At 39.9% G+C, this 13,136-nt stretch overlaps 1 long non-coding RNA gene across 1 annotated transcript; it reads right to left on the bottom strand.

The window, feature by feature from the left end:
* Positions 1-4,735: 4,735 nt before the first annotated feature.
* LOC119767809 lies at positions 4,736-12,311 on the bottom strand. Its single transcript, XR_005277721.1, has 3 exons — positions 12,223-12,311; positions 11,876-12,157; positions 4,736-4,780 (listed from the first exon to the last, which is right to left on the bottom strand). It is a non-coding gene; the product is annotated as an uncharacterized LOC119767809 (long non-coding RNA).
* Positions 12,312-13,136: the final 825 nt, after the last annotated feature.

The raw sequence follows: 13,136 nt of genomic DNA, 5'->3' as shown, positions 1-13,136 counted from the left end.
ATGAGGATCAAAATATTATTGAACAAAACATAGACATAGCAAAAGATAGAAAAAAAGTTAACATAAAAAAGATTAAAATAAACCTTAACGTATAAAATCACTTTACAAGTGGTCAACGGGCCATTTTACATGATCGTTCAAAATGGGTCCGCGGGCCACAAAACAACACCTCGTGGGCCACGTTTGGCCCGCGGGCCATACTTTGGTCACCCCTGGTCTAAGCCCATGTTGCCTAGGAATTGATAATTGGGAATAAAACCAACTCCACCTGAACCAGATTCTCACCACCATGACAGCCGTCCATTGCCGGCCGCTCCCATCTCCACCGCGCACCAGGGACAAGGAAAGGGATATGGAAGACCGGAAGTGTTGATGCTCCACTTTTTTAAGGGGACCAGGGAAAATCTCCACGGTGCCCCCAAGTTTGTTTCGCCAATCGTTTAAAAATGTACCCAATCTTATCCCATAGAGGGGGTGACATGGATTGGGTCAAATTATATTCAAGTACAAAGATAGGACCAAAACAAGTCATTCAAAAGAAGTTCAAAGGAATCGCATTGTAGCAATGCAATGTTGGAAAGGGAGTTTTGGAAACATTTAGGTACTTTTGGAGCAATTTCATGAAATATTTTAAAAACTTGATTATTAAATTGCAAAATCAGTAAAAATCATAAGTAAGTTTCATTGAGAAGAACTTGAGAAATTGCAAAATTCGTAAAAATCATTTCGACCCAATGCACTATGGAGAATTTCCATGAAAGCGAGTGGCCAAAAAAAGCGAGTGGTGTTGTTTGTACTTATTATAATGGAAACAAATGAAAATAAATATTTAAAATATAAAATCGATTTTTTCATATATTTGAGTCCACAAGTCTATTTGATGCACGGAATGGCGGCTTATACTATGTTATAGTTTTTGGTTTACTTTCAATACCCCTCCCCGTCCTCTTGAGTTAAAATCCACCTCCCTTTGAAGACCCCCCTCCTCCCCCTCAAAAAAAAAAACGCAAGTGTTATATAATTTTAGACAGTTTATGGAACATTGTATGGGTTCTCGTCCACGTTTTTTCGTTGATCCACTTGCTAAATTCACGATTTCCACGATAAATTCTGCTAAATCTAAGTCACTATGTAACCAATTGTTGTTAGATGACTCAAAATATGAACTTCTTCTATGGGCTTTTGTATACCTCGTTTTAAAGTTACAGAACAACATGCGTAGTTTTCCCCTGAGTTGTTCATGTGATGGTTCTGCAATGTTATAAACATACCTAAGCACCAACAGTCATGAATATGAAATCAATTTTAAAACATACATAACAGGTACTTCAAGTCAGGACAAGTCAGGAAATGGTTCAAATTTTAAGCTGGAAAATTTTCAGATCGCACAAATGTACACAAAAAAGTATTTCATTAACAAAGTTGAAAAAAACTATATTTTGAATAAAAATCCATCTTTTTTGTATTTTTAGTGTTTTTAAGCCTGTAAAAACATGTTTTGTTAAATGTTATTGAAAAGTTGAATCAATTACCTTTCTGAATATAAATATATAAATGACGCAGGAAAAAATACATAAACAATTACACAGTACAATTATGAAAAAAATAATATTTTTTTATCAAGAAACATGTTTTTTTCTTTCCATGTTCAACTTTGAAGGTCTGCCATTCAATGAATTTTGAACTTACAACTATCAAACTCCGATATTTTTTAGTTAGAATGTTTATTTTTGAAAAAAAAATACCAAACAAATAATTAGAGTGAGTCGGTTTTGCCTTTCTTACTAAAGAAAGGTATAGGTTTTACTTTAAGGCTGGACGTCATTTTCATCTTCGTAAATATGTCGATTCAGCATGAATTTTCTTCGGAAAAATCGTCAAAAAATCACACTGCATCGATTTTAGACGCTCTATCGATTCACCTTGACAGAACTCGCCTATCTCCAACCCTCGAATTTTGAGAAAATAAATTCCGTGGAGTTCGAGTGATGTCCGTGTGTGGTAATTTTTGCCAAATTTTGTGTCGCGTAATCCTCGGCTCCCTATTTTCGATTTTGATTGTTCCAAGTGCATTTGAAAGCTGGTGTGCTGAACAAGGGTCATTTTGAGACCGAATTTCGAAATATCCATCTGTTTTCGGATGCGGCCAGACTTTTCAACAAAATACACAGTTTTCAAATGAAAATATGGTCAAAATTTTTCATTTTCTTTTCTTTTATTTATCTCAAAAATTGCATTTTTCGAGCTCTACAACCTCCCAAATTTTCATCCAGATCCATAATCTGGTTCTGGAGTTAGAGCCGTTTGATTAACCTACCAAAAGAAAAAAATCCCTAAAAAAAGGTAAAAGCCCACCTGGTGACCTTTGCCAACACTTTTCATTTCCGATTTTATCCGAAATTTCTTTCTACATCCATAGTACAGACCATGAGTGAGCATCTGAAACAAATTTGACATCTATCGGCAATCCGGATCAATTTTTAGAGCGATTTATTTTTTGCCTTTCTTACTAAAGAAAGGTATAGGTTTTACTTTAAGGCTGGACGTCATTTTCATCTTCGTAAATATGTCGATTCAGCATGAATTTTCTTCGGAAAAATCGTCAAAAAATCACACTGCATCGATTTTAGACGTTGTCAAGTTGAGCTTCTAATGCTGGCGCGTACTGCTGGCGCGTCTTGTTATTGGGATCCAATATACTCTAATATGTGTTGGGTGCCCTATCGATTTTCATTTGCTACTATAGACATCGTATATTTTTCGGCTCTTTAGTATTATCATTATATGCATAACTGTCCAGTATTTGTTTTGAAACCTGCGACATGAGACCATTATGCGATTTAAATTCTGTCATTTATTTTTGTTGTGTGGTGGTCTAGAGGTTTGTGTCCTAACTAATATTTTATCTAGATCAGAGGCAAAAGATTAAATCTTGAGAAACATTGAGGTGAATTTGAAAGAGCTTTTAGAGAGTGGGGATCTTTTTAGAAAGTGGGGATCTTCTTCGAAAGTTCTTGGCTTGCTACTTGTTGTTGGGTGAAAAAGGAAAGCTTTGATCGCAAGCGAGCGAGGGAGAGAACTTATATTCCTTTCCTCTCCACACTCGCGCTCACCGCACACGGCGCCTTGTGCTAAAGAGGCGATGGTGTAGAGGTATAACTTCAAGCGTTGTGTTGTTGTTTTTTTTTTTCGTTGCCAGCTAGAGCTTCTTCTCGCTCGCGGGCAAAACATCGCTGGCAACAGTGCCTGCGGCACATTCTGAAATGCCGCGCGGAGTGTACCTTTGAAAAAAACGGACAATACCAACACACAAAAGTGCTCGTACCGAAGCTAAAAAACCAAAACCGCGGTGTTTGTTGTCACTGGCGCAAGGGAAGCTTGCTATGATCGCGTTTGTCATAAACGCTTGTTTGATTACAAACTTACAAACATATTGTACGATTGAAAATATTCTTTTGGTGAAAATTGCGTTTTTTATTTCCTTTGGAAATCATAGCATTTATAATACATTGCTTTCATCATAAGACTTTCTTTTGTGCTGACGTTATAAATAAACAAAGTCGATGTTATGAATTGAAAAAAGGTTCTACCATTGTTATATTCTTTAGTAAGAAAGGCTCTATCTCACCCCAGGTGGGATTAAATCGGGTTTTTTGATTTATAACCGCCTAATACCCCATAGTGCAATGTCACCCCCACTGACGGAATTACTAAATCTGATTTTAAAAGTGCAGCCTCGTAATTTTTACTCAAACCATTTAGGTTGTTCATTCCGTTATGTGTCATTCGTTCTGAATTGGAACAGCTCTTGAAATTCTTTTATAACAAGCCATAATAAAAATAAGCCAAATTGTAGTTTATGCCAATATTTAATTTGACGATATCTTGGAAATTATTGATTCAGTTGTAAAATTTTTCAATGTTTTTTCAAAACCAAAAAATATAGACTAATATTTGAAAAGGCAAAAAATGATTATTTTTTATCATAGATTTGCAAAAAATGTAACAATGGTGGTAAAGTTTGAGCGATATTTTTTTTTTAATAAATGTAAATCTTATTTTCCAGGACTGACCATTTCTGAAAAAAAGTTTTTTATGCGACTTAAGGTAACTTTCAATGAATTCAAAGCACACTTTGCACCAAATTCTGATGAAAATAGAAAACTGAAGTTTGTTTGATTGATTTATTCGTTCATTTTTTTGTGGATATAGCCTGTGGATATTGCAAATTGCTTCACGAAAAATGTAGGATAGTCTGTCTCTCCTAAAAAAAAACAAAAATTATTGTCTTGAGTCCAATCCTTGTGAAAATGCAGCGGTTTTAAGAATATTGTTTTTTAAATACAGGTGTTTTTTGCCTTCCTCACTGAGGTAAGGCTATAATCCTGCTCTAAAAATGAACTTTCTATTAAAAGCTCCTACACACTTCGAAAAAATCGTGTAATATTCTGTCTTATCGATGCACATAACTGGAGCGTCTGATGAGACAGAAAATTATATCAGATTTTAAAATTACATGACATGAACAACGAACGATGGCAATGTAATTTTACGCGTGCTGGAAATTTTGGTTAGGGTAATATTCAAAATAAAGGATAATTTGGGATGGAAACCTTTCATAAAAATAAATCGAAATTGTTCGTTTAAAATCATTTTATTAGCTACACTTTCGTAAAGCGTTGAGCACACAAGATTAAACACAAAACACTAGTATCACCGTAAAGTCGATCGCTGCTCGTTTCATCCAATCTTCCGAATTATTTGGAACCGTTGATGGAGCCTTTGTGATAGGTTACCATCCCTGCACGGGTTTACCAACCCTGCATAGCTAATTAGTTGCAACCCATCATTTACTGCTTCACACTTCAATTTTAATTTATTGCCCTGCCCGGCTGAGTGAGCCACACACAGCCAGGCCCAGGACTCAAATTACATAACAATCGGTTCAATATGCGCTGGCATAACTGCTGTGCTTGCGCATGGGACTGTTTCGGGTTGTACAATTTTTCGGGTTTTACGGCAAAGTGGCCATGCGCTGGGTCTCGTGGCGCAGGGGTAGCGGCTTCGGCTGCCGATCCCGATGATTCTATGAGACGCGGGTTCGATTCCCGCCTTATCCACTGAGCTTCTATCGGATGGTGAAGTAAAACGTCGGTCCCGGTTTCTCCTGTCTCGTCAGAGGCGCTGGAGCAGAAATCCCACGTTAGAGGAAGGCCATGCCCCAGGGGGCGTAGTGCCAATAGTTTCGTTTCGGCCATGCGCTGGATAATGCTGATCCAGCGCAAAGGACACTTCGGGCCATAAACAAAGAGAGCCAACTCCAGATGTCTCCAATGAGTAAACTCTACAAATAGGGGAGAGTGAGGAGACTTGATCCCCTTTTTGTGTATCGCACATAACTCTGTCAATTTCTCACAAAACTATGATCAAAAAACTATGAATTGAAAGCTTAAACATTCAACTATGTTTGGCTGATAAGGGTAATTCATCAGATAAACTCTTCGAATAATGCCAAGCTTTTTAAAAAAATATTTTAAACCGGCATTTTCAAAATGTTGGGGGTAATTTGATCCCCCTTTCAACATTTTGAAGAAATCTTTAGCAAAATGTTTCTTATTCATCCAAAGTTTTAATTTTCTATAAGATACAGCAATTTCACATTAAACCTGTACGTTTGTGTTCAAAATATAACAAGTTTAGCATGTAAAACATTTAAAAACTTAAAATTTTCTTTTTTAGACCAAAATTGAGCATGTTTACGAAAGCTGGTAATTTTTGTTTACAAAACTATTGAAAAATGGTTCAAACTGCAGTTAGTTATGTACAACCATACTAAAGGAAACTATGTACGTAAACCCAGCTAAATTATTTAATCCTGAGGCTGATTCCAGTGACTGTAAAAATGCAGGGATCAAGTCTCCCTTAACGCACTTTTTTAAACAATTGATTGTAAAAATAGTATGACGATAAATTTAACGTCAAATGCGTTAGGGTTTTGGAGTTGATAAGTTTATCAAACAATTCATGTATAAAAAATATTTTTTTGAATAATTTTTGAGTGTTTTCTATACTTATCAAAACAAAGAAAAAAGATCTCTTGGAAGTTTTTTGCAGCACTTCTTAGAAAAATGTGTGTAACTAAATCCAATCATTTTTTTAATTTTTATCTTTGTTTTCTACAATGAGTTCTAGAGTACTTTTTCAAAAGGTCCTATGCGCCAAAAGTAAACAAACTGAGTTATTCAATGCATGACGTTCTGCATATCCGAAACTACACTATCCTCAAACCCGATTTCTTCTAAGTATTTAATTTTTAAAAATATCTGCGAAATGCAAAATAACCTATGAGCATTCTCTTAAATTTTTATACAAAATAATTTACGTCGTTTTACCTCTCAGTGTCCTATGTGCATTCAGTAAAATGATGCACATACGACAATAACAAATCAACCTATGTACAATTTTAAATATATTTCAATCATTATGCACATACGCTAATATAATAACGACGTATGTACGCATTTTATTGAATAATTAGAAATTAATGATAGATTTTTTTTTATATCCATATATCTTTTTAAAAATAATGTTTGTCTAGGATCCGGTTAACGTGTAGACGTCAGCTGTAAGAGAGTATGAAATGTTTCAGTGCCTGACACAGCAAAAGAGAAGAGCGAAATTTAACAAATGAGCTCTCTCTCCCGAATCTGGCGGATACGACTCCCAGCATGACATACCAAAACAACTCATAAAACAGCATAAAATATGTTTTTTGTTTTGGTTCATAGGATCGCGGACAGATCATTGTTGTGGACTGTTTGAGTTTTAAAAGAAAAGTGTCGGAGGGCGAAGGATTGCGGCAACAAAAAAATACGGTAAGTAGGGTGGAAAATTACCGTGATTCCCAAAGATGATTCCTGGACCATGGGATCGGCTCCGAAAGGCGTCCCAAGAGGGCGTGTGCAAGAGGGCGAATATTTGGTTGGCCTTCCGGGTTGGTTTTGCCGGTACCGTGGTTATTATTTGGCTTTCCGGATGGGTTTTCTTGGTTCCGTGGCTATCTGGAAGGTGTCCCTGTGCAAAAGGGAGGATGCTTTTTGGCCGCCTGGATGAATTTTGACGGTTTCGTGGCCATCCGGATGGCCAAAAAGCATCATCCTCTTGCGCAGGGAAGCCTTCCGGATGGCCACGGAACCGACAAAAACATCCGGAAGGCCAGAAAACATCCCCCCTTTTGGCCAGGAGGGAAATGTTATCCTGTTAAATTTCATAAACCTTAACCTTAAACAATTTTTTTAATCACCCGCAGCACTGTTTTACGGTACCTGGTCCCCCGACAACGACCAACCAAACGGCGGCGGACGTGGTACAGAGGACGCTTTTAGAAACCTTAAAAAAGCCATTCGCTTCGTGGTCATGGTCTCGTCAGAGATCCTCAAGACGAACGTTAAATACATTAAGATTGCCGGGCGGATCGGCTATCAACAACTTCGCCAACGACGAGCTCACAATGACGCACGCAGGTGCAGATCGTCCGGGCCGCTTGGGACAAGGTGTACGAGAATCCAAAAATGCACGAGCTGCTGAGACTAGTGTTTCTGGGGCCGCCGGAGCGGGCGGAAACATATAGGTTGCGGCGGTTTAGTTCCTGGCGCATTTCCGTCGAGGTGCAAGTTGAAGTGCCTGGTTCGTTGATTTTTGTAATGAAGTTGGTCTAAGGTGCGGGGCACTCCAGTGTGGCCGCTTCCAGTAAACTGAACGAGCTTGCTGATTCCCAATTTGGTCATTGTTTCTTGTGGGGCGAAACCTTACAAATTGCACTCAAGGAACTCTCGATTCGTGGTGATTTCCGTACGACGCAGAAATATCTAGTCACGCTGCAGGAGACGATCAGTTTCATGAAGAATTGATCACCAAGTGGATCCAGTCGGACAAACCGTACATTATTCTGGGTTACAAAGGCTCTGCAGAAGCGCTCCGATCACGACGTGTTGTTCCTGACTACGCAGGGCATCGTCCTGCTGGAGCAGCGCCACCGTAACGGAATACGCGGTCGCATGGCGGCCGTGCACGCCGTTGTTTTTTTCAGTTCCAGAATGGACACTACGACAAGTGCGTTGCGGCTTCGTCGTCGGGACGATCTTTTCTTACAGCCAGCCACAAACAACCTGGTTTTACGGAAGATTTGGCTGGTGATCTGAGCGAAATTACCTCGCTGAAGAATCGCTTGTGACTCTCCGCGCTCTTCAGGTCCTAATAGCTGCTCATCAGCCAGCTTAAGAACTGCGTTAGGGGCAGGGAAGGGGGGGGGGGGGCAGGATGGCCCGCCTAAGTAAAATGCCCCTTAAACCATAGAAAAACATACAAATTTATGAATTCAGAGTAGTAGGCTTATGCTTTGGGATGTTCCCTTCAATGTTGTATACCTGGTTGATGAAAATGTTTAGCTAAAAACTAATTTTAGCCACACTTTTCTGGGTGCGGGGCAGAATGGGCCACCTTAGAAAACAAGCCATTTTGTCTAATAAAACGTTGAAGGGAGATAATAAACGATTAAAGGGACCTTTCTAACATAGTTACCATGAAGTTAGACTACTTTTATGAAAATAGTCACTTACCAAAACAAACATTTTTGAAAATAGTTTTAATATGTTGAAATAAGACACTATTTTTTAAATAAGCATCAAAACAACTAAAAAATCAACTATATTGCATTTAGCGTGATTTGTGAACCTACCAGGAGCGACATAATCCATTTAACCAAAATTTCATAACTTTTGATTGTTTTTATAAGGCAGGAAAAGGGTGGTCCATTCTGTCCTTAAGTGGATTTTAATTTAACACTTCCACCACCAAGCCTCTAAATTGATTTGAGGTTCCGATGTTGTTTGATTACCTTCGTAATAGCTCCTGGTAACATTATAAACATTGAAAACTTTTTCAAACAATCTAACTTTCGGGAAAACTTATTTAAGAAACTTGAAATTAACAACATTTGCGTGGTTTTGTCAATAAATTTACATTTTTGCTCATAATTCGAAAAATACAATGAATTCAAACGTGGTTTTCGGTGTGGTGATGTTATTTGACGTCCTTTATTAGACCCTTGCCTTCAGTTTGGTTAAAATCCATTCTAAAGCCCAAAACCAAGGGTGGCCCATTCTGCCCCCATGGGCCATTCTACCCCCACTGCCCCTACAACCAGATAAAGTCCATCTGTCTGTCTGAGAGCACGACTTCCACAGTGGTTCTGCAGTGGTTGATCTTTTCGGATGTTCAAAACTTGGATATTCCGCACGACTTCCTTTCTACCTCTCTTTTCGTGCAGTTTGCAATGCTACGCTTTAGGATTACGTCCATTGGGCGTACTCGTCGTATGATTTGACCTGCCTGCAGCATCTGGAGGTGTCCGGCAAAGTCTCGCTGCAAAGCAAAGCAATCCACTTTAACAACCCCTGGGTCTTTTGTGGGCTCTGTTGCAAGTTTCAACTCATTTGTAGGCGTCCGAAGGTTATGTGTGGTGAGTCACCCAAAACCTCTTTTCGCAAATGGACCGACGTTTTACTTCCCCATCCGATAGAAGGCCAGGAGGATAAGGCGGGAGTCGAACCCGCGCCCCATAGCAACTTAGGGATCGGCAGCCGAAGCCGCTAACCACCGCGCCGCGAGGCCCTCCGTAAAAAGTCCCGCTGATAGACTTCCAATTCTTGCTACCAACAGCACATCCACAGCACAGCACGTTACAAGTGATTTTCTTCTGCGCCTGTTTTCTTTGTGACCCGATGTTTTCCGTTTTTCTAGACTCCTCCCAAACGGCATCAAGTCGGCAACCTAACAGACTCGTTCATGCGCCCTGGCAGTTTGCGGCGTTCGATTCATACGAGCACTTTACCCAGTACTCGGACGAGATCCTGGACTTGCTCGGAGACATGACTACGAGGCGTTCGTCAACTCGAAGATGCTGGAGGTGGTAAATGCGCGCGATTCGGAACGCCGCATAAGCACCTCGATCAACGCAATTGATTCCAGTTTTGTGCGACTCGCGCTCTTCAAATCCCCAGCTGACCTCACCCGTCGGCCAAGCAACCGCCGTAGAACCCGTTCGGAGATCCAACCCCTGAGACCGGAATAATTCTTTGGCGAAGAGCAGATACAACGCAACCAACCCGAACGCGGTCACCGAAACTCGTCTGGACATCTTCAAAGCTGGGAATGACCATCTCGTGTCAAAAGGAAGCGGAAGTCCGGCTGAAACATCCAACGGGTCTCTTTGAGATTTCCAGTGCAAAAATGGCGACAACACATGTACAATATGTTGCGTCAACATGAAATAAAGTCAATAAATTTAGTTATACATTTTGTAAATCATAACCTTACGAAAAATACAGTCAAAAATGGTGAATATATTTGCTCAGACTAAGCCTTTTCATTCGGGACAGCATCATCTTATGGGTTTTGAACATCCTCCGGTTCCGGTTCCTTCTGCGAACCTTTCCCGTCCTTTGCTGCACTTTTCTCCTCTCCAACCTTTGTCTCAACCTCTTTAGCAGTAACCTTCTCACCAGACTACTTCCCGTTAGGTGATGACGCTCTTGCGTTCCAGTCTGTTATTTAATCGCCGGTTGAAGATGATCACGAACGTTTTTGCTTCCCTCACAAAAAACGATCAAACAGAGAGCCGGCGTCGGCAATAGTATTCCTTCCATCGTCGGCATATTCGTTCAGCAACCCATACGCGTCCTCGGTGCGGTCCCGCTCGCGCATGATGTACATCTCCGGGAATCCGCGCTAGCCCGCCTTCAGATAATCCGCCACTTTGGAATAAAAGTTGTGCGCATGCAGTGCTGCTGGGGGGCTATCGAAACACTTGTTTATAACCGTTAAATAATATTTTTACCGAAAACTTTAAAAAACGATAGATTAAAAATGTAGTATGTGCGCTAACAGCACGATAGGCGGATAAGATAATTTACCATGTCAAATTATCCTATGCGCCAAAGTAAACAATAATGATTGTTTACATTGGCGCATTGGTTAATTTGGCATCGTAAATTATCCTACCCGCCACACATCTGACAGAAGGCTCATTGGGAAATAACGGCTTCTCTCTCCTCTCGCGCTGGAAGCATTGAAATATTTCATGCTCTTCGTCAGCTGTTGCCTACACGTTGCGAGAGAGTTGGACATACATTATTATCACAAAAATGTTGTTTTTTTTTAATCAAGATTTAAATTTTATTTGATAAAGTTTTATGCGCAATGCCATATGAATATAGTCCAATGCGTTAAGTCTTATGTGCAAAAATTGTTCTATCAACGTGTTCTATGTGCACTCACAGGTTGTATGAACCAAATTGCGTCAGAACTAAGTGTCATCTTGTCTTTCATATAATTCCGAAATGTATACTTGAAAAGCATTACTCCAGACCCATTTGGGCGTTTTCAGAATCGAAAAATACCCAAGCGTGTTTAAATGGGATTTAAAAATGTGCACCAAAACTTTATCTCCAAATTTCTCAGATCGAGGTTTTTGCACATAGGACCTTTTGAAAAAGTACTCTAGAGTTTTAGTCAATTTCGCACAACTTTCTAGAACAAAGCTAATTGTTTTACCCACATGCTGACGAGATACAGGCTTGGGATCAAGTCTCCCCGGGGATCAAGTCTCCCCACTCTCCCCTACGATGTAAGAAATGTAACCAAACTCATATAAAAGGGCCAGGAGCCACCAAATAAAGAGATTCATTCTTAGAACACAGACCAGAACTGTACAGTTTAGGGATCGCTCCCAAGCCAGGCTTGAGGACACCGATCTACTTCGGATGACAGCCTATGGTCCAAAATTCTAAGACCCTTGAAGTAATCAAGGCTACACCTTGTAGTTGTGCCCGATCGGTTCAAAAAACAATGATCAGCTTGCTCGGAGCGGCGGCGAAGTGCTTGCGGGAACACCTCCGTGCTCCTTCTCCAAACAGCGAACTCAAATTCTCGCGGCAAAATTTTCGGAAGCTGTTCCAGGAAACAAATCGACGTCAGCCGCTCAAGTGTTCTTGCCCGCCTGAGCAGATGTGGCCGGATGTTCAGCGGTAAATCAGCCCTAAGGAAAGTGGCCAAGAAGTCGGTCCCTCGGCAAAAACCCTCGGTAAAGTTCTGCCATCTGAAAAACGTAGCAAGAAAAAATGCTGTGAATTTACTAAACTCCAACGCAAAATCTGTGCTTACCTCAATTATTGTTTTCACTTTTTCCTGCTGGCTGCTGGGGAACCGGTTGGTGGTGGAAGATTCTGCCCATTTTTGTCGGAATCTGGTTATTTTGGTGCCAGGATCTGGGCATTTCAAGACCGGAGCTGCTCCGCAATTTTTCTCTCCGCTTCAAACATGGCTGACGTTTAAAGTGTCTGTACACTGTCAAGGAAAATGCACTGAGAATGCATAGAATTGGGTTAAATTCAGAGTAAAATTAAATCATCGCACATAAAATTACATTTAATCAAACGCTCCAAACATGTGCATCAAACGAAACGTACTGTTCAGTCAAAATAAATTGATCTTTCAGTCTCGTATGATGTAAATCTCTGTTTCAGCTTATTCATATCAATTTTTAAAGTCTGCATCATAAGGGCCACAATGTTATGTTCGATTTACAATTACATGATGTTATTTTATGTTGATTTTGCTATTACGTTAGGTGTAATTTTCATATTTTTTTAGTGTGTAGACCCACTTCATGTATACATATCGACTCAGAATCGAAAACTGAACAAATGTCTGTGTGTGTGTATGTGTGTGTGTATGTATGTATGTGACCAAAATTCTCACTGAGTTTTTCAGCACTGGTTGAACCGATTTTGATCGACCCAGTTGCATTAGACTTGGTTTAGGGGCCCATACATCGCTATTGAATTGTTTGAAGTTTCGCTGTAGTTCAAAAGTTATGTATAGAAATGTGTTTTCACAAATACCCGGATCTCACTTAAATGTATGTAAACTATGTCCGGATCCATCATCCGACCCATCGTTGGTTAGGCAACTAAAAGGGCGTTCCAATGAGTCCAAAATATCGAAGATCTGGCAACCCTGTTTCGAGTTATGGCCACTTATGTGATATTTATGTACTTTTTTAAAGCCGGATCTCA

The sequence above is a fragment of the Culex quinquefasciatus genome, chromosome 2 (genome assembly GCF_015732765.1).
Source record: "Culex quinquefasciatus strain JHB chromosome 2, VPISU_Cqui_1.0_pri_paternal, whole genome shotgun sequence".
In the NCBI taxonomy this organism is placed as follows: domain Eukaryota; kingdom Metazoa; phylum Arthropoda; class Insecta; order Diptera; family Culicidae; genus Culex; species Culex quinquefasciatus.
Note: the sequence above shows the minus strand (reverse complement) of the source record. Positions and strands in the feature narration are given on the sequence as shown.